Source organism: Anser anser (assembly GCF_964211835.1).
Source record: "Anser anser genome assembly, chromosome: 3".
Taxonomy (NCBI): Eukaryota; Metazoa; Chordata; class Aves; order Anseriformes; family Anatidae; genus Anser; species Anser anser.
The window spans coordinates 119,861,594-119,883,469 of record NC_139722.1 but is presented as its reverse complement, the minus strand read 5'-3'; the positions used below and the strand labels follow the sequence as shown (position 1 = coordinate 119,883,469).

Below are 21,876 nucleotides of genomic sequence, written 5' to 3'. Positions count from 1 at the left end.
CTGTCAGAGTTACAGAAGGTTTAACTGCCAGGCACCCACATTCTAACAGTGAATTCGTTATAACATCCGACAGGAAAAAAGCACTAAACAATACAATCTATTTCAGTTGCTTCCAATAAAGTTTTGGGTTCATTTCATATCTATTGCTTTAATGTTCAGTACTGCTATCCCAAGATTTTTTGACAGCACTGAAATTAACTGTCTTCAATATGCTTTCTATTCTATTTCTGAGCCTACTCCTGAGAGACATGAATTATGAAGGTCTTAAATGCACCAAGCTTCTCATCTTTTCATAGCATCATCTATATCTTAACCATGGCACACACCTTTAGCAAGTAAAAGAATCTTAAGTTATTGGCAAAGAAACAAAAACTTTCATTTTAGCTCAAGTTGTTCTACTTCAATTGCAGCGTATTTCATTGCAATACCATTAAGATACTTTCAAAACTGCTCTTGCATTTCAGAGGTAAAGAGGTCTATTTGCTTCTGAGTGACACTAAATCTGATCTTTTGAGTGATTACAATCCTTTTTCATACAGAACAATTTGGATGCACACAAACCACAGATTTGGGGAAATCTCTTAGTGCCAGCTGAAGCCCACTGATTACTTCTGTCCCAAAGAAAGCATGGTAGATATTCTTACCTTCAGAAAAGCCATGAGAACTCACAACCTTCAGACATTTCCAAAAGCAGTCAGGCTTTAAGCTCTTGCTAATTCTAAAACAACAAAAAGAAGCAACGTTTAGGTTTTTTTGTTTGTTTGTTTTTTCCCCCAAACAACACCAAATAAACTTTAAAGAAATAAAACCATGAAAGCGATACTATTATATTTTTGATCTTGGAGAGACGGGGGGAGGGGGTGGGGGTGAGAAATGCTCCTTGGCAGGTAGCCTGGTTTTGTATTGATTACTTCAAGTTCTTCACATATGGTGAAAGGTTAATGCTGACTACACACTAAATAAAAATGGAGATACACAAAGGATATATCCAAAAGAGCCCATGCTTAGTGTTATTGTAAATAAGATCACTAGCAGTACACCCCATAGATGATTTGTACCGTATTTCTGGTAGGGCATATTTATTTAGTATAGCACTTATCAAAAGCAAAAAACAAGCCAAAATATAACAAACTTAAAACGCAACCTAGGCAAAAGCATTTTACAGAATACAAGGAATTGTTGAGGCAAAATTTAAAGCGTAATCATGAATTTAGGACAGTTTCCTACACACACTTCTTTCTTCAAAGTTTTCAATAACTCTCTTACACCCTATTCTCTTTCTCCCTAAATTTTTCCTGCTTTGTATTCTTTTCCTCGCATTTATTTTTTCCTCCCAATAAAAAAATACTTTCCTGTTTCCTTGTTTGGGGGGAAAAAAGAAGTAAACATTTCTGTAGAATCACTATGCAGACAAATAAAAGGCTGCTGCATATTTTAAAGAGAAAATGGCACTTTTAGAACATAGCAAAACAAAACCAAGTGCACACATCCCTTCTGATAAAAGTAGAAGAGGTTTCCAGGCATATTTTTCAAGGTGAAGGGATTTGTCTAGTACCTGTTTGTTTTGAATGAGCTTGCAGAGAATTACAGAACAGCCACACCTAATAAGCAACAACAGCATGAGGTTCTGTACAACCTACCTCATACCACTTCTGATTTCACTTCATGCACTCTTTACTGTACTTATACCTTCAAAATGCACAAAACAGAGCAAGTTCTACTCAATTAAATAACATATCTTGAACAAATTTGTGAAACGCACACCCAAACCCTTTGTGCTTCTATCTGAAAAAAGCAAACTGTGGAGTCAGCTTAAGAAGAAAATGACAACATTTTGATTTGTAGCACAGAAAGACATCAACAAATAAAACCAACAAAGATTACCTCAGGGACTCTAGCCCACACCTCCCTAACAGTTTCACCTTTGCCTCCTCTTCCAAACTCAGTTAATCTCTCCTCCTTCCTCTTTCCTGTTTTTGAGGTCCCTATCTGCTAACCACCTGTGTCTCCAGAGCAGCTTGGCTAATTTGGCTCTGTTAGCTATTAGTCGCCAGGCAACACCCAGCACTAGCTTTTGCATGTCTCTCTATTTACCCATTTATCCCTTTCCTTTCTTTTTTTTTTTTAGGAAGATCAGAAAGTCAGTATGCTACAGACATGAACAGAAGGAAGCACCTCAAATAAGAGTAGAGAGCACATCTCTCACACTTAATTTTTATCACATTTATGAATATTCATAAGAGGAACACAGCCAAGAAGGGGAGCAGTACTTTGGAGAGAAGAAACAAATGCAGCTGCTGATTAGCTTTGTAAAGGCACACATGAAAATTGTCACAGCTTTAGCAGATCGGAAAAAACTGTTTCATGTATCCCAAAAGCCATTCTTAAAGCGTTGTAATAAAAACCCTGGGATATCTCTGTTTGGCAGAACAAACCCTAAAATGACTAACATGTTGCAAAACGCCTTCCATGGTCACTGTAAAAGTGTCATGAGGACAAAAGACATAAGTGTTGCACAAGTAGACCTGTGGGATTAGAAAAACAAACGAACAAATCTAAATGCAATTCAGCTGACCTTCTAACAAGAACCGGAAAGGCTCAGCACTCCAGTGACTCCCTCCACAAAGCAGAAGCTGTCATACTTCATGTTAAAGATACCTCATTATTGCTTATGTAATGTGTAACAGCTACACCAAGACTGCAGGAGGGCAAGAGACCCTAAATAAGTAAAGAAATAAAGGGGTCCTTGAGAGAGGGCTTTGAAGCTTTGTTTGCATTCAATAGAATCAAGGAACCCCTTGAGTATGAAGGTTAATGGAAACCCCAGGATGATAGTCTACTCAGAAAGCCAGCCCTATGGAGGGGGAGGTCTGCTGAATTGGCCCCTTGACTTTGATAGCTGAGAAAAAAAACATGACTGACAGCTCAAACAAGAGGTTGTTGTTAGAGTCACTGTAGGTTTCTTAAATCTTTGGGCTTGTGTTCTTTTCTGCATGTGTAACTGCTTCCAAGCTTGTAATCAAGAGCTTAATTCTTTGTTGCTATACAATCAATTTGCTTTCTTAAGTTTGCTTTTATATTTGAACTTGCCTGGTGTTGCATGACCTGGTAGTAGCTCCAGCAAGCTGAGATATGTTGTTTCTCCAGAAGACAGCAATATCCTGTAAAATAAGATCCCACAAAGAACCTGTAGAATATCCCATCGAGAAGACCGAGTGCTATGAAGACTGGTATTATCAAGATACAAAACATGGGGGGGGGGAAGCATTTTCTGACATGTTATTCAGTGACCTGCAAGCAAAGGATGAGACAATTTGCAGCATGAGGGATTATCAGATCTTGACGTAAACACAACCTAGAATCAGCCATTTGTAACCTTAATAAGAAAATATGACTTCAATCTAGCAACCTGAACAGGATTTCAAAGCATATTTGCATACTACCTAATCTCTGCCTCTTAAGGCTGTATTGGCAGTGCTTTACGTGTTAAAGACCTGCATGATTATTAGCAGCTGTATCTGATTACGTGCCAATTAATACTGGAGCTCCCACAGGGTTAATATGAAGGTTTTCCTTTCTTCTACTGTTCATTTTTATCTGACTTTGAGAAAAATCTATTAATCACCCTATGCGTGTTCTCTCTGTGCTAATACAGTCATTTATTATAGTTATTAAGCTGCTATAAATCCCAGGGGACTTTGACAGACCTTACAATTTTAGATAGGGGATTTATAAGAAACATTTGGCAAATCATTTGTAGGAACTATATGTCCTGTCTCCAAACCATATGCCCTTGGAAGTACCAGGCTTACCAATTTTGTCCCATTTTCCAGTGCACTACTCAGAATATCCATCTGTTTTGCTGGTTTCCTGTAACGGTGCCCATCCTGATGGACACCAATAACCACAGAGCAACATAAAGGTAGAGATTGGGAACCAAACCCAGAGACCAGAGGGAGGTCTTTAAACGTGGATCAGCTCAGGAGGCCTGGGACTGTCCCCAGGTCACACAGGGTGACCATAGTTGAGGTGCCCATCAATGAAGATGGTTCTGTATGCTGGTAGTCCTGCGTAGGACTTTGGCAAGGAAATTTGAAATTATTATTCCTAGCTTCTCAGCTGCCATACGATTCCTTTGGTTCCTTATTACTTTATGTCCTTAAGTTGTGCTTTGTCACAGAAGCTGCACCCCTTGGGAGGGCAGGACAACCTGGCATGAGAACCAGGTAGCCACTGTGGAGATTCACTCCAGTAATACATTCAAGCAACACCTCCTCCACACCCTAGCAGGTCTATGCTCCTGACTGTGCTTAGAGCAAAACAAAATAAAACCTTTTGGCTGTGATTTTCAAAAGCTCCTTAAAAAACTTGTGATCATGAGTTGTCATAGCTTAGGTCAGGTCTGCTGCTTTTGAAAACTCTCCTTCTTGGTCTTAATATAATTTGTGTATTAGTGTATAAATATTGTGGGAATTAATGCTTTCTCAGTGACTGCGTGATACAAAGAGAAATATCACCTAAAATAGCCACTGATTTAAAAGTATAAACTATTTATTCTCAGCCATCTGGCCTGTGATATGAACTTCTCTGTATCTGACAGCATTTCATCTCCATTTCCTCACTAAGTTTGGGTGACTTTGATGGCCTCTTTGCAAAACTCTTTTACCTGGGCAGCAATCTGTTGCTCACATAAGCCATCAGTCTCCTGCAATATGACCTTATACTATAGATAGTATAATTTAACATTCTTACTGATTACAGCACAGTTCTATGGAATAGGATGGAAAGTTTTGCTGGCCTTTGAGGCCAATTTACTACAGTGAGGTAATTTTCATTTTTTTGCCACATTTGTAACTTATCACTGATGTGATGACCCCTGAGTCATCAAAAATGCAAAGTCATTGAGAAATTAAGTGAGCAAAAGGGACAGCTGTGGGTTTTTTTTGTTTGTTTTCTTTTGATATTTTATTATTTTTTTTTAATATTCCTTGTGTTACCTGAGTTCTGAAACCTGGCTCAGCCTTGATTAGTTTCAGGCTGTCATTTCTTCTTGAGCCATCTGTCTGAGCCTAGCAAGACAGGACTGAGGAAAGGAAGTTGCTGGCCTTCCCTTCCACACAGTGGAATTGTGAACACGGGCAACTGCAAATCACCTGAATCAAACTTTTGGTACTGCTGTAGTCATCAGAAGGTTCCTTGTTGCTTTTGGCAGAGCAACAATTTCTTTCTGGGCCAAGCAATTCCAACTGCCACTGTCTGCAAATACCTGCAAAAAGGCAGAGTACAGGATATATACATCAGGATGTAATATGCAGCCTGCAGGAGAGTCCCTAGATGAGACAGCTTTGAAACATTTCCTTCATTATTTTGCGGTTTTATGTTCTTGCTTGCTATATCTGTGTAAGCATCACTAAAGCTTCAATAGGAGTAATATATAGAATAGTATAATTAAAAAGAGAATGGATGAAATTAATTCCATATATAATAACTTTTTCTGACTGCTGTCTCACTCTGTTTACATTAAGAACTCAAGGCTTTTGGTTGCCATCACAAGGCAGAAGGAAAATACCTTACATAAAACATGTCTGGCCATTTTGTAAGAAAATTAAAGTTATGGGATTTGGTTTCACTATTGATATAAAGCTCCCCTTCAACTCTTGAAGCATAAATGAGCTTATTTTGTCGTCTCCTGAAGATCAGCCATATTGTCTACGTACAGAATGTATTTTCTGTTAATCCCTTGGCTATTAATCTGTCTCGTGGCTGAAGCCACGTTTCAGAATCCAAGCACAGAAACACAAGGGTTGAACCTAATACAGTCATAAGATGTTTTTCCTTGTTGTTTCCAAATGTGGCATTAGTCAGCGAAATGTGGAAAACAGACCACACAATTAAAAAATGATAGCCTCTTTCTCTACAAATTAATATATTGTTGTTAATAATCACCTGATATTAATGCAAAGCTGTGCTGTCACCTGCCACAAACAATGGCTGTGTATAACTCCATCAGCTATTACATTACAAGGATGCCTGAAGCCTTATGCTGACTGTAAGGAAGCAAGCATTTGATTTAATGCATTTAACTGAGTATAATATATATATAAATCACACCTTTAATTTAATATATGTATGTTCTTCACTGTAGCAATTACCCACACATCCACAAAGAACAGTCTGGGCTTCAGGGTATCAGATGGTTTATTCAGGATTGTTCTTATGGATGATAGCACTTCATGGTCTCCAAAACAGGCTTGTTCATTACATTGCTTTCTGCTAACAGGATTTCTGCAAGATGCCCCTTTCAACTGTTTTGTGTGCGTGTGTCTCTGAACCATGAAAAATACCAGTAAACTGACACAAGACTGATTTCAGCATCACAGGTAAAGCAAATGTGCAAAAAGGGTATTTTTTTCTGACACAGTCCTTTAATCAAGGAAAACATTTGCTCAGTCGTAAATGAATGAATGGGAACTGAGAGGAAAAAATACCCGTTCAGAATTATTAACCTGATTTTCAGCTTGATTTCTAACACAAAGTGAAAATAAATAGTCATCACCTCATATAAATCCGTGGACTCAGTTATTCTCACTTAAGTAGGGCTACAGAAGTTTATACTAGCTGAAAATTATGCCAGTTATATTTATCTGAATCTGTAGCCTTCCAGAAATCTGTTTCAGATTTCTGAATAAGAAAGCACTGATATGCTGAGGGCATCCAAACGCTCCAGTTGGATCGTCCACAGCAATTAGCAAACAAAACCTTTATCAGAATAGACCAAATCCTATTCTCAGCTCACTGTGTTGATAACATGAGATGTCTGAAATTTTGAGCTACAGTGCAAAGTTTAGAAACTTAATATTCTAATGGCATGTTTTTTTTTTCTCTCCCTGATTTAAGGCTCAAAACCTTAGGAAGTAAGACGTTTGACTCCTTACTCTGTCATTGTCATGTAAGTTCTATATTTCTTCAGCTAGCCTACCAGGCCAGCTGGTTTCCAGGGGCTATACCTATACCACTGGTTTATCTTTATTGTGCAATATATTGAGAAGATAAGGGAATGGGTCACAACTGCATCAGAAACATTTGTTAAGCATATTTGCAACCACAGTCTTGTTGCCAGTGGCTTTTTCCTGTGCAGCTGTACAAAACTCATAAAAGTGTTCTTAAATATTGACCCATTTTATTTGTTTAGTTATCCTATTGCTTATTTTTATTCTAAAATAATCAATAATGTTTCTACCTGGCAAAGCACTTCCACAAACATTTTCAAAGCAGCCAACAGAAGAACAGTGTTGAAAGGTTTGCTTTCTCCATTACAGCTGTAACTAATGATTTGTTTATTCAGAAAAATGTAGAAAGGTTTGGTGTTATCTAGCAAGTAACGTTGTAAAAGATTGGTCTTTTTAAAATTGTGTCTGAAAGTTGAAATGGCTCAGGAGCGTTCCACTAAAATACACTTACATTGGAAAAGAGATTCTTGAAAGTTTTGATATTGTGATATTTTGTTTGAGTGACAGAACCTAAGAATTAGCGTTTTTATAGTACTAACTGGCAAAGCACCTCAACCTGCACAGAGGAACTGCAACAATTCAGTGATGCACAGATCACTGACAACATAAATGAGCATAAAAAGTTTCGCTGTGATCCTGCAGATGGAAATTTTCATTTGAAAAATATTACTTCATTTCAGGTCAAAGCACTTTTTTTTAACTTTTTTTTTTTTTAACAGTTGTCATGTTTTAGTATGGATTTATTTTCAAATGCAATCATCTTCTATACTAAAAGAACTTCCTTTTGAAAAAGGAGTTCTAGTATATGAATCTGTTTCTCATGTTTAAATTAGTTTATTGGTTTATAAGGTAAACTGATTTGACTGTCTCCAATATGTATTCACCCTGCTTTAATGAACCTAACGGGACAAAGTGCAAAGTTTTGTTGCGTTGCTAGAGATTAAAAAAGAAATCTGTCCATTGCTTTACCTGGCAAGAGTCTATTTCCTGACAACGCTGTATTCTGCAGAAGTACATGCTTCACATCCTAGTATTTATTTACATTTCATGAAGGATACGTGACCAGAGAGAACATTGTCCGTATTACTTCGTCCTTACTGACGTGAGAGGGGTTATTCAGTCAGCTTTTTGAACTTTTCTGCTGATAGAATATCCTGCTAATAAAAATGACACAGTTAAACTCTATACTTAAGAAATCCAGGAAGATTTTATTGAGCATCTCAGCACTATAAACACACAGGGAAGGCAGAACACAGGGAACAACAGCAATTGCTCCCGAATCTGCCACACTAAACACCTCAATTAAAGAAGATGCTGTCACCTGGAATTTCTTTGCCATGAGGTGCTAGGAAAGGCTGTAGCACACAAAGTTGGCAGAACCTACTGCTTTGATGGGTCAGGATATGACCCAAAATGATCGGTGAATGCTCCGGAGAGGACAAGGCTACCTGAGGGAAGGCGGTGGCCGACATTTCCTGTCAGGCTGACAGACCCCTTGTGGCAAGACATCCTCGTACCACCCAAAATGGCGGCTCCCTCCTTCCCTCCCTCAGCCATCCCCATTTGCACGCATCATCTCTGTTACCCCAAGGCTCATGGCAGGGGGCAAAACACCTCAGAGGGCAGGTGAAATACACACCCAGGCAGCACGGGGGAGAAGCCATGGCACCTGTGAGGGGTCGCTGCTCTGAGGAAAGACAGCCACCTCACTGCTCAGCGCTGAGGGGGCTGCAGCTCCACAGCGTCATCCCTAGCATTCATCTTAATCCCTTCCTAACCATTCCTCATTTTTATCCCTTTATGTTCAACTCCAGCCCTCGGGCCATTTTGAAGGGTTGGGCAGCAGCCCAGTGCCTGTGGCGACGGCTGAGCGGGAAAAGCTGTGTGGTGCCAGGTGCCCGGAAATGGGGCAGGGGGGCCAGGAGCTCTTGGCACAGGCCATCCGGCACGGGGTACCTGACAAACTGGTTTCATGCACACAGTATTGAATCAGGGGCTTGTAAAGTTAAGTCAACACAATAAAAACAAACAAACACACAAATACAAACTGTATTCCTAGCAGTTCTGTCTTTGTTTCAGTTAGACTGCATGTGAATCCTCTTGTAGGTGTTCCAATTCAGAAGGAAAGGTGGTATTGTTTTACCTCATTTCACTCTGCTCCAGCTCCTGAGTTACAGCCGTTTGAATTCAGAATTAAAGTCTGTATGAAAAATTATAATTTCACCTACTTTATAAGCCAGTAAGGTTTCCTGTGTGCCCCATGCAGACAAATATTTGAATGTCAGGTAGTAGGTTTTTTGTTTGTTTTTTAAAATTTAAATACCATTTCAACATTTCATTTTCATCCTTCTTGGAATGTCTTTGCCTATTACTCTTTTATTAGCTTTCCTGCACTGATTTTGAGCCATCCACAGCAGCACGCTAAGCGCTCCAAAATGAATTTGCCTTTTCCCACTGTAGTATTGCTGTTACCGGCAACAGCCTCATCATTTACTCTGCACTAAAAGACAGGAGAGGTTCAGCCCCTGGGTAAGCTTTCTGGCTCCTCACTCTAATAACTAGTGCCACTAACACAATAAAATTTTATATCATTTTTATTGGATCCCTCCTAGAGACTTATAGGAGGAGCGCTGGCTTGCAGAGCAGATGTGTGAAGCTGCAGACAGAATTGCATCTGTTTCCTTTTGCCACAAATTGTTCTGCGTTGTCCCCTGTTGACTAGGAAATTTAACATACTGTCACTGTACATCGCATTTGTAATAAAATCATTGTTGAACATAAACACATTACCCCTTTCTACTTTTTTTTTTTTTTAAATAATAAACTGAGCTTTTTTCATTTACGTCTCCCTCCTTCTCATCCCCCAAAATAGATTTTTCTTCTGGCCCTGATATTCCCTGGAGCTAGGCCAGCTCCAGAAGTTTGATGCTGCCTTTCACAGCAGTCCTGAGAGTGAAAAGGAGTACAGGGGAAGTGGAGAAATGTATGTAAGAATCTGCCACTTCCCACTAAATCAAAAAATATTTGGCACTATATTTCTTGATATATTTTTTTTAAACCCAAAAACTGTTGCCTTCTAACAGAAGAGAAATAAGCCGCAGTCCAGATCCAGGTAAGGAATTAAAAAGAAAAGCTCTTTTTCCCAGCTGCAGAAAGTTGCCAGCAGCTTTTAATTTACAAGCCAGGGTGAAACCCTGCTTTTGCTGCAGTCACAGGTGCTCTGCATCCTTGTACTGCTCTGGGTCACTGTGGCCGCTCTAGTTTTTGGCTTGCTGCATAAACTAGCTCCTGGTTGCTGATGAATACAGAAGACAAAGGAGTCCAATACCACATTGACAAGCAAAGATGAGCTTATTTTGCTCATTTTCCAGACTGAGGGAAAACAAAGGAGATGCATTTGTGCAGATCCTCCAAGGAAATACTGTGGTGTCTTGAACACCTGTGACATGTGGACCCTAATCCAAGAGGAGACATCTCAGTGCTGTGCTAGGAGAGGTATTTGGCTCCTGCATCCATCCCAAGAGTTTCAAGATAGCTTGGGGCTGTGGCTACACTTTGCTCACAACAAAACTGTCACCTTCTACCATCCTCACAGTGAGGCACTGACGAGCCACTGAAATATTTGGGTATGGTGCCAAGTTGGGAACGCAGCCGACACACACAGCCATGAGGGGAAGCCAATGGGATTATGAGTGAAAGTCACATCCATAATAAAAGTGACAGGGGTGTCACAAGCCCTTTAAGGGGCTCTGTCTCATTTGCATTTTCTTATGCTACTCAGAAAACTTAATGAAGTTTAGCTTCTGTCATTAAGATAAACCAGCTCTGGGGTGGTACTGTCAGCCATACTAATTAAGTCAGCCTCCAAGTGCTTAAAGCTTGTCTACACTTGAAAATTCAGTTTGAGGTAGTGCATAAATTCAAAATGCAATTGTTATTCTAACTAAATCTGTAAATCAATATATTTATTTTAGAATAAGAGTGCCTTTGAGCTTGGATCAAATGGAAACAGATGGAGCAGTTGTTTCTTTCTCCTCTCCCAAAATAAAAGATCTCTGCATGGGAAACAAGTCAGGGGTGCCCATTGCTAAACATCCTTATGCACAGACAAGCCTTCAGACAGCTGCAGGACAGCAGCCTTCCTTTCTGTATGCTTCCCTTTGCACAGTGCTTCGCCAGCTGAGCTGAAGCTGCAAGCAACAGCTGATACATTCCTACACAGTGCTAAACTAAATTGATATAGATTACAGTGATTAAATTTTTAAGGACCTGTAGTGTTTCTGCAAGGCTTCTGTTAGAGTACAAAGCCCAAATAAGAAAACTTAAAGCTGGAATAAAATACTTCTAAGAAATATAACGTACTTTTTAAATATTTCATAAGCAAACAAGTTTAGAATAGAGTTAGAAGACTCTGAACATGTCTGTGAACATGATACCACAAGACTGTGGTATCATCTTTATGTGCATTGTAGGAGTACAGTTATCAACCAGTTTAAAAACAGCTAGAAAATACTAGGGAATATAAAAAATTTCTGTCACCATAAAGAATGGTTTTGTAGGTAGATTCCAAGAACCCACAATATCCAAGTCCTTTGGAAATGTCAGAGTACCTAAAAAGCACAAAAAGTTCTGCATCTTCCTCCCTTTCATATCCTGCTCTCCCAGCTGCATGTTTCAGACAATGCTTTTGTGATGCTTGCTAGCAGAATAGAAATAGCAGCTAAAATCATCATTGCTGGGGAAACATGTCTAAGACAAGGGCTAGAGAAGACATGGAGCAGAGCGATGTAACATACACAACTTGACTCTAATTTGGATGATGTGCACAGGGCCAAAAGATGCTGTTTGAAAGGGAAAACTGTTCCCACTCAAAGGAAAGTGAGTGGGGAAAAATAAATGGCATTTCAGGTGCTTTTGTCCAATTTATTCTTTAGAGGCTTCACGGAGCATATCTCTGGGTTGGCTCTTTGGTTTCTGGAATCTCCAGCCAGGAAAGCCAGTGAGAGTGGGAGTTTTATTTGGGATCTTAAATGAAGAATTAATACGTGTGTGAGAGAAGGGAACATATCACTTACCTCATCCATTATTAGCACAGATTTTGGAGAATGCTGTGGGAAGATGGTAAATAGAGAGTCACCTCTAACAAGAAATGTTCTTCATTCAAAAAGATGATTGGCAGTCCTTGCAGGGCTGTCTGACCATGTCTTTGAATAGGGAAACAAAACCAAAAAAAAACAGCATTTTTCCTCTTATGTGTGGTAGAGGAAAGTATGGCTGCAGCACAAATGAAATTGACTTTCCTTGCTGTTGAATACAAAACAGTTTAATCATCATCTAATCTCCACCAAATCACAACCTGATTTCCTAATTGGCCACCTCCTACTTCTGGAGGGAGTCCTCTGGCATTTGTTAGAGGCCTGCAGTGGGTTCCTCCCAAGCAGTTGGCTGATGTTTCAAATGCTGCCACCATCCTACTACACAGATGGAAACTTCTGCTCTAGAGAGGACTCTAGTAACACAGAGCTTCTCTCCACTCAGTTATTATGGGGAAAGCGTTCTCCAAGAAATAAAAGGAAATACACATTATTGGTTAGAAAATGCAGCTGCAAAAGGTTCCCAAAATTATTTGGTGCAGAGGAGGAAGACCACATACTATTACCCAGAGGCAAATATCCAACAGGACTCCTACACATGCAAGTATGTGTTTACACATGTACAAATGCATGCAAACAAATAAACACAAAACAGGACTCCACAGCTGCCTTCAAACCAAACCCGAAGGAAAATTCAGCATGCAATTGGCAGTGGTCATCCAGCTGAGATGAGGTGTTCCTCCTGCTGATATCCAACCTCTTGCTTGAAAATGAACCACTTGGCAGTCGCAATGCGCCACAGCTGGAAGCCACAAACAAGTCAAAGCAAATAAACAATCCCAAAATTAGGTTTAAAGCAGAGAACAAAAAAAAACAAATGTCATTTGAAGGCCTACTAAAATTGGCTGGTGTCTACGAGAGTGCTTGGTAGTTCAGCACTTCTATGCAGCACTTCAGAAATAGAGAAACAGAAAAACAGTCTTAGATGAAGAAATAAATAGTGGACACTTTCAACACACAATTTGCATTTGAATCAACTAGGCTGGCTAAATTAATTCATCCATTATGAAAGGGGAATTTTACTGTCTATATTTTCAGGCTCCCTATGGTGCTAAGTTAAATGGACATTGAAGCAGGGACCACTGGCTTCATAGAAATTGCCACTAAATTAGTTTCCTCCCAATTATCATCTAGTTTCACACTCATGATCTGGAAGTCTAATGCTAATGGAAGAAACTGTCTCAGGGCCTTGTCTTTCCTGTTCCCACTAGTGAGGGTGTACAGCTACAATAGTACTTCGATAAAAGGCAAAGGCAGAACTCACCCAAAGCTTTGGTCTGAAATATTTTTCCAGGCCACCCTCCCCAAAAGGGCTAAATCACGTAGCTAAGGTTATTTTGTATTAAATATCAATTTAAAAGACTGGGAAGGTTGAGGGGTGATTCCTTGACATATTATTTTAATTGCACCCTTGAGACAATTTCAAGCAATCTTAAATAGATGGTTGATAACATATGACAATAGATTATTAATTACATAGCTTATAACATCAAGAGCTATCTGGAGGAAGACAAACTTGTTTGGAGATTTATGGAGTAGTGGGTATGCTTTGTTGTTCTTAAAGCATTAAAGTTGCATTTTCAATGGCAAACAGGTTAAATTTTCATTAATTGTACCATCATGATTTTTCACTTCCTTGAATCTTGTACAAACTTTCAGTCACATTTAATGGACATCTTACAGCTTAAGTCTGGAGAATTTTGCCAGATAACTTTTTTTGGCTTTTAATAGTGGTGCAAATGTTTTTTATTCAGAGGGTGTATGATGTAGGGGAAGTAACTAAGATAACCTGCAAGACAGATCCATCTCTATGCTTTTATTAAGTACCAAACCCTTGTGCTTTATGCAGTCCTGTGACTCAATAAGGTTTGGGAAGAATATTTGAACTTATTCGAATAGCTCAGGAGCAAAGGTTCAAAGAGGAGAGGAAGAACCCTCTTTGACCAAACACAAAGAATAGGCGAGCACCCCAATGTGTTAGCGTTTCTCCAGGCCACACAGGAATGGCAATTTCTCTTGCACGAGTTACAAATGGAGCTCATGCAACAAGACTACAGCACTTCCCCCCTCCAGCCTTCCCCAAAAGTGCTTCCATCACTGTAGCCTCACAGCAGCTCAGAAATGCCACAAGCATTTGAAGAACGGGAAAAAGGAGAATTATTGTTATCTCTCCTTTGCAAACAAAGGGTGGCAGAGGAGGGAACCAATCTCACAATTTGAAGCCATGATCAGGGTCACATCCCCCTGCCCACACTGCTTAAGGAAAGTGACACTACAGCAAACGCAATGTTTGTCCCAGGCTTCCCAAGGGACAAGCCATGCTACAGACTAAGGGATGGGATCAGAGGCAGCAGCACTTCAATGGGAGCATTGTTCACCAGGAAAACCTATTTAACTTACTGACGCTATCCACCGGTGTCTGGAGAAAACGTTGGGAAATAAGAATAAGCAAGTGATGGACAGCTGCCTGGCAGCGCTGCCATTTGCCAGTAAAGCTTTTAACACTTCTAGAGTCACAGAGAGGCTTGTACCAGGTATCTCAATTCACATTGCAGGGTTGGGACAGGATGGATTTTGGCAGGAAAACATTACCCCATAACAGCTATGTTAGAGCAAAAGTCATGCATGTAGCTCATGCTGCTCTGAGCCCCACACCCCAGAGTATCTCCATCCTCATCCCCAAAGGAAACACAAACCATTACAGCACTTTCTTTCCCTTCTTTCATAATGGAGAAGATGGGTGGTCCTCGTGGTGCTGGAATATTAGTCCATTAGCTCATAAAGCTCACTCTACACAGACCATAACAGCAGAGTAGGGAGGAAGGTAGAAAACAGAGGGCAATATCTCAGTGCCACAGTCCTTGTAGTGGGGCTGTGGAGCTGGTCTGGAGAGCTCTGTCACCAAGAGCAAACAATTCTGCTTCCCTTAGGCTGCCGTGACAAAAACAAGTCACATGAATCAATGCCTATGAAAGCCACCCAAACAGCTTCCATTGCCCTTCCTCCCTGCCCATCGATTTCCCCCAGGCAGAAAGCAAACCATGTTGCAGCAGAAAACCACAGTTACAGAAAACCCAAAGCAGCTGTCTCCTTCCCCGTCTTCTTGTGACACTGAGAAAGTGGCACTAGGCTTTGTGACAGTCTGCTGCCGGTGTCACTTCAACACCAAACAGGATATTAAGTGTATTTTATTTATCATTAAACGTCAGAAGCAAGATGTGTTGTCACATCCTTCAAGATCTACATCCATTTACAGAAACCACCAAGGTTTCTTCCCTTGCTCTTAGTTCCAGAGGAAACTAAAATATTTACCTCTGAGTGAATTCAAACAGCGTTAACAGGATTGGACTTAAAATATTGATTTTCTTATTATTGGAAGGTTACAGCACAAAGCATCCACAGCATGCAGAGCAAGGGTGGACTGACACCATCTAAAGCAGCTAATGCCTTGGAAATTTATGGGATAACTTTTAAAACTATTCACTAAAGGATGAGCATAGAAATTACTTAAGTAAATACAATTAAGCTACCCGAAATGACTGGCGAGCGATTGACTCTCACAATGACTATCTTTAAACCAAGTGTGAACTCTGACTGCACTTGGGTGGAAAACAACCAGAGCAGACTGCCACTAAGGGGAGCGGTAGCTTTCCAGCCAGGGCCTAACAGCGAGGAAAGGGAAGATTAGACACACCATAGCTACAAGTCTGCATGTTTTAATTTTTTGTGAGCTGATACAAATCAGAGAGCGCTTTCAGGAAGCATTCAGAAGTACTGGGCAATTCAATATCAAAGATAAGGAAGAATAAAACTATCTCACAAATCACTATTCTGAGAATACGCATTCTCCAAGATTCATGAAGCCATCTGAATTTTCAAAAAGATCCAACAGACAATATATTAAATATTATTTATGGATTCCTTTAGCCTTCAAAATGAGAGAAAAAATGCTGCATTTCCTAAGCTACTGTGGATAAGGTAGTTTTCTTCCATATCAGAAACATTTAGCTTTGAACAGAAAGTTAATTCTGTATCTCTGAAAGGTCATTTATTCAGGATGAGTGACAGGTGCCACGAACTTACTCAGTGTCACTTGCATGTCAGTTCAGCTCGACTGAACACAAAGCAAATCAATTCACCCCAGTCAAGTATAATTACCTGCCGGAGCAGGGCACATCGCTTTGCATGTGTTATTATTATCAACGCCACAGAAGCACCGAGTCCAACGGCAGTTTGATTAGTGTGAGGTTGCACAGAGCTCCTCCTCCTCCAACACTTCCTTCTCCAGGAGTTTACAACATGATCAGTAAAATATAATAATTGCAATTGCAAAAATTGCTAGGTCCAATGCAAGATTAGTACTACTAGATTAGTTGTAGTTGGAGGGGAAAAAAAGGCTCGAGAGGATGTTTGCAGGGGCTGGAAGCCTGCATGTGCTCACAGAACTTGGGAGCCTTTGCTCCTGTCTCTTTTTACTGCCTTGGAAGTGGTAAATCCCTGGAGCCAGGCCATCGATTTCAAAGACAAATTTTGCCAAGTCACTTCAGAATTCTGGCAAGTTTAAGCCTTTTGTGACAAATCTCTGATATATTTCTCTCTGTAAATTCTCAGAGGCTTTGGGGGGCTGGGGGTGAACAGATGCACAAGTCTCTCAAATTTAACTGAGTTAGGATGCAAAATTCACTTAACCTTGGGAAAATACAAAACAAGTTTTAGTAGAAAATTACATATCCTTCCCAATCAACTGATGTGTTATGCTAGGTGTTAATTAACGTTTTTCTAGATCTCACACCCCCCACCCCCACTTTTTGTTATCATGTAGTTTATGGAGGACTGGGATACTGGATGTTTTAACATAGATGTTTTTTAATCTGCTTGATAAAAATGTGAATGACCAATACTCAGTCAATCCAACACATATACATATATGTTTACAGATCACTGAGTCAAAACAAAAAGGGTAGAGATTATAAGAGGATTGACTGCAAACCACCAAACGCTTTAGACAGATTAGGCTAACATTTTCAACAGATATACCATAACCAGTCACAGTGTTAGGAAGGTTGGAAGGAACTGATCATTACAGGAAAACTGAGAGCATCCCTGTACAGTTAAAGTGCTTATTAGACTGCAACATGTTTGGGTGGTTACATAGTAGTAGTGTTTTCAGTTGTATTTTTTATTTATATTGATAGAAGTGCTTCCGGTTTAATAAAATGAAAAAAATAAAAAGAAAATCAATTAAAAATAGAGGTAAATCACAAAACCAGAAACTTTATGCTCCACAGTTACCAAATTAAGAAGTCTGACCTCATTGGACTCGTTGCTAAACCACTCAACTGGCAAACTTGACAGCGTGTTAGACTATCGTGTCCTTGATGCCTTTTCAGAGCTTCAGAAACTACCGGGGTTCCCAAGAAGTTCTCTACATTCTCTGCATGTTTTTCAGCATAAGATATGGTTAAAGAACAAAGAACTAATTCTGTGCAATGCAGAACACAATTTGTCTTGTTTTGTAAGGCTCCTGCTGAAGTCCTGGCTCTCAAGGTAGCATAGTCAAAATCAATCCACGCCTCCATTCATCGTGCCTCAGGGATGAATGGATGCAGTCTGCGTCACATCCATAAGAGCTACTTCCATTATTCTGTGATCCCCCCAAAACAAGTATAGTTCAACTGTTTTTCTCTGTGCCTCTGAGAAGGTTGCAAGGGACAAAGCTGGGCAAAATGAAGGAGAGCAGCACTCTCCCTGTAGGATTCAGAAAATACTAGGAAAGGGGAGAAGCTGGAGTTTAATAGAGGATGCTCTTATGCAGGGGTCCCTGGAGGCTGGAGACTGCAGAGATCTGTCTTCCTAAAACTCTGGCAACAGTAATACCAAAGCAAAGTGCTCTGACTTTTGCAGTCTCTGCCCACTTATGAAAAAGGTGATTTCCCATACTTTTTATCATAGGTAATGCAATGCATAATGACCACAGGTTACAGCAGAGGACATTTTGCAGGGGTAACCTTGACATCTGACTGATGTAATCAAGACTCATTTTTCAGTTTCGTTACCTGCCTTGGACCAGGAATAAAAGAAAAAACACACGAAGACCCTGTTCTATTTCATTCTTTTCATATGAAACTGGACTTTTTCAGGAACCAATTCCTTATCTTGCTCTGTTAGAAGCTCCTGAACTACAAATAGCTCTTGCTTAGCCCAGGATCCTTCTATTTTTATCTTCTTTATTTGACACAATGAACATTTTCTTTCTGTAATATAATTTACTATCAGAACTAATAGATTCACCAGAAAATTTCAAGCTATGGGAAAAGGTTGGTTTCGGTTATTTTTATTTTTCCATCAAGAGAATCTAAATGAAAAATACCACTTTCAAGTCCACGTTTTGAAATGAAACATTTTAAATTTAATACTACTCTTTGGGGAAAAATAAAAAAAGAAACAAAACAAACATCTTTCTCTACTGAATCATTTTGTTTCACTGCTTAAATCTCAACATTTTACTCTGTATGGGACAAAACACCATTACTCTTTGTATTTCTAAGAAGAGAGCCTGTCACCAGAATATGAATATATCCACATGGACCTAATTGACTGCACATATCCAGACTGCATGTTCTCAAATATTCTGCTTGTTCGGTCACAATATAAAAACAGAAAAGAAAGTCATTTCCTTCCTCAATATTTTTATGTAAGATGTTACAAAATTTCTAAAGCTTTTTGGATAAAGCATTTCATACATACAGTGAGCAAAGGAAGGTAGAAATACAGTTGACACCGGAATGTAGAGACTGAATAATTAAAAAAAAAAAAAAGAGCATGAACTTCAAGAACAGTTTTTGCAATAGTTTCTTATAGCTATTCAGTGCCACAATCTGCAAGGCTTAATGCATTTTACCTGCAAAGGTAGGTGGACTTAGCTCATCGACTATGGATTTATTCTAGTATTTTCAAGCTTTGTGACCAATGCAGGAAACCATAATATTCCTCTGGACACAGTGCTGGGTTTTCTTTTCCTTCATTTCTGAAGGTATAATTCAATCAGCAGTGAAGTGCTTTAGAAATTAATTGGTAGGGAAAAGGGGGCTCATCAGGCACGTAGGCTGATATCCCTTTGACATTTTATTCATATCTCCCTTGATCTCCCTTCGTGAAATCAGCACCCTTCACACTCTCGAATTAAATTAGACTTGGTGCTCTCCTAGTCTGACATCAGAGAGATCACAAATGCTCCAAGGCAGGGGGTGGTCCTCTCGTGCTGAGGAAGCGAGCCTAATAAAATGTATGCAGGGTGCACTGGGTGTCAGATGCCAAAACTCAGCCTCTTCGTTTTCCATGTTAGTTTTCAGACTTCCTAATCTACAGCTTTGCAACTTTTTTTTTTTCCCCAACAGAAACCTCAACTTAGGGGTGCGTTCAAAAAAGATAATATAACATTCAACTGGTCTTAACAAAAAACTTTTTTGGATGACACTTGAATGAAAACAAAGGTTTCTTAGCTGTTTTTAAGGGTTCCTGTCTCTAGATTATTCCAGCAGCAGTAGGGCTCTCGTTATTTCTATACCACCCACCTGGATTTTAAGACAGAGTTAAACCATTCACAACCTTTAAAAGAGAAGACTAAATGATAGCATCAGCTCTCCCGTGAAAGAACAGTAATAGGAAGTCAGAGGCATTGCCTCTCTCCCCTGTTGGGATGGCATCATCACAGGGACCTCTGCCTACAGATTTCCCCAAACCTCTTGGACGCTTCATACAAACAACACACAACAAGACAAGAGCTAAGTTCACAATTACCTACGTATTTTACATTGAGTCATAATTAGCTGCAATGTATATACACTTCACTTTAAAATAGCTATGAATAGATAGAGTAAATGCCAGGGACTGCCATCTGCTCCGTAAGCCATAATTAACTGCCTGATTACGACATACATATATATTTATCTCATTAGTTTTAATAGTGCTGCTTTTGCTGGCACCGCACCAAAAGTAAGGTGAAGAAGTGAGTCCCACCCCTCTACAGAGAGAGGCTGGGGATGCAGACAGCTCTCACGGGGACTTGCTCCAGAGGCCGGTCGGGATTCGGTAAGAGTGCAGATGAACACCCCAAACAGGGCATTGCAAAACCAGAGGGTTTTGCAAGACAAAGCTCAGGGCATGGCTAAGCCAGCCCCCACAGCCTGTCTCTGTGTGTGGCATGAAGCACATCTCATCTTGGATCTCAGACAAACCCTGTGGTACAGGGGTGATGACCACACTAAGAGGTCAGGACAACAAATATTTAAACGAACATGGCTGTGTCCCACCAGGTACACACTGTAACCAAATGCTGCTTCTTAAAACAATTCAGGATTACTGATTCTTTGAGCCCACAGAATTCTATTGTCAGCATAAATCCAGAAGGACTTTCTAGGGAGATTAGGATACTTATCTATTTTGTTCTAAAATAAATAAATATCTGAATACGTGTTTCTTCCCCAGTTGTCTCTGCAGTATAACCAGTGTTGCAGTCGCTATTAATTTAAGTGTGAGTAGCATTAATGCTTTGCCCCAGGACACATTGTCATAAATTCCACGTTTTGATTGCAACTCAGACACTTCCTGCAGGATAAATACATTTAGGACCACATTTTAAAAGTCTTTCAGATGCCAAAGGGTACATTTGATATTGATTTGGATGGAAGCCAGGCATCCAAACGCATCAAAACCCAGTCGTTCAACCCAGCCCCACTGAACCACTCAGCCAATTTCCAAGGGCTAGTGAGTTTCTACTTTAGATTACGAAGCACTGTAATTATGGTAAGCATGGGACATATACCTCTGTATGCATGGAAAGCCAAAGGAGTAGAGGAGATGGCCCATATCTCCATCAATCCTTACACACTTGGTGATTTCACAGAATCAGATGCTATCCATCAGGTTCTCTCCTGCGTACCAGCGGCATCTATTATTTACACCTCCTCTGGCTGGTTGATAGGTCTGAATTTTAAAGCCCGGCTCCCCTGTGGATTCAGTGAGGTTCATCCACGAGGAGCTTTGTGTTAACTTTACAAAAAAATTTTTACAAAAATCACCTCCCCACCTCCCTCTCACTGCCACCCCCCCAAAAAAAAACAGAACATGAACATACAGCAGAGGCATGGGGGATGCCCAAACCTTCGATGGTCTCACAGTACTGGCCTGTGTCACACACCTCAATAGCCAGGTCCTGCCGCCTGCTCCCACACCAGTTACACAGGAGAGCAGTCCATCAGCGCAGGCAATGATTTGGCAAATCCGTCATCAAAGCCTGGTAAATGAAACGCGACAGACACTTCCTCACTCAATGCCCACAGCGGGACCAGATGACAGCAGTGACACCAATGCAACTACCTTGCAGCAGAGCAGGTACGGTAATTTAGTGACACATATGCCTGTCTCCATTCCCTCTCTCCCCATCCCCAGAGAGCACCAGCTGCGGATGCCATTTCTTCCAGCCTGCAGGCTACAAATACCTGAGAAGTCCCTTTATTTCAGCAGATGGGCTGAAATCCCTTGACCCCCAAAGAGCCTGCGTAGCAGCATCCTTTCCTTCTGCTGAAGGTGGAAAAACACAGTTCCCTTGCTTTTCTGGGGAACTGACAGGCCCTTGCTACTCCAAATGAAATATTATTGCTCAGGTATTGTAATTAGGTGGCGTACAAAGCTGGCGATATTGCAAATGCCAA

General features: G+C 40.2%; 1 protein-coding gene across 8 annotated transcripts in view; it reads right to left on the bottom strand.

Moving 5' to 3' along the window:
* SPTLC3 (serine palmitoyltransferase long chain base subunit 3) overlaps nucleotides 1–5,252 on the bottom strand; it is a 172,112-nt gene extending 166,860 nt beyond the window's left edge. For 6 of the 8 annotated variants that reach the window (XM_083831466.1, XM_083831464.1, XM_083831461.1 and 3 more), the window contains exons 1-3: nucleotides 5,154–5,252; nucleotides 3,091–3,161; nucleotides 645–718 (exon numbers count right to left, since the gene is read on the bottom strand). The gene's annotated coding sequence lies outside the window, so the exon portion shown is untranslated. Of the gene's footprint in view, nucleotides 1–644; nucleotides 719–1,884; nucleotides 2,016–3,090; nucleotides 3,162–3,291; nucleotides 3,373–5,153 lie in introns of those variants that run through there. The other 2 variants (XM_083831468.1, XM_083831467.1) reach the window with 2 other exon arrangements.
* Nucleotides 5,253–21,876: the final 16,624 nt, after the last annotated feature.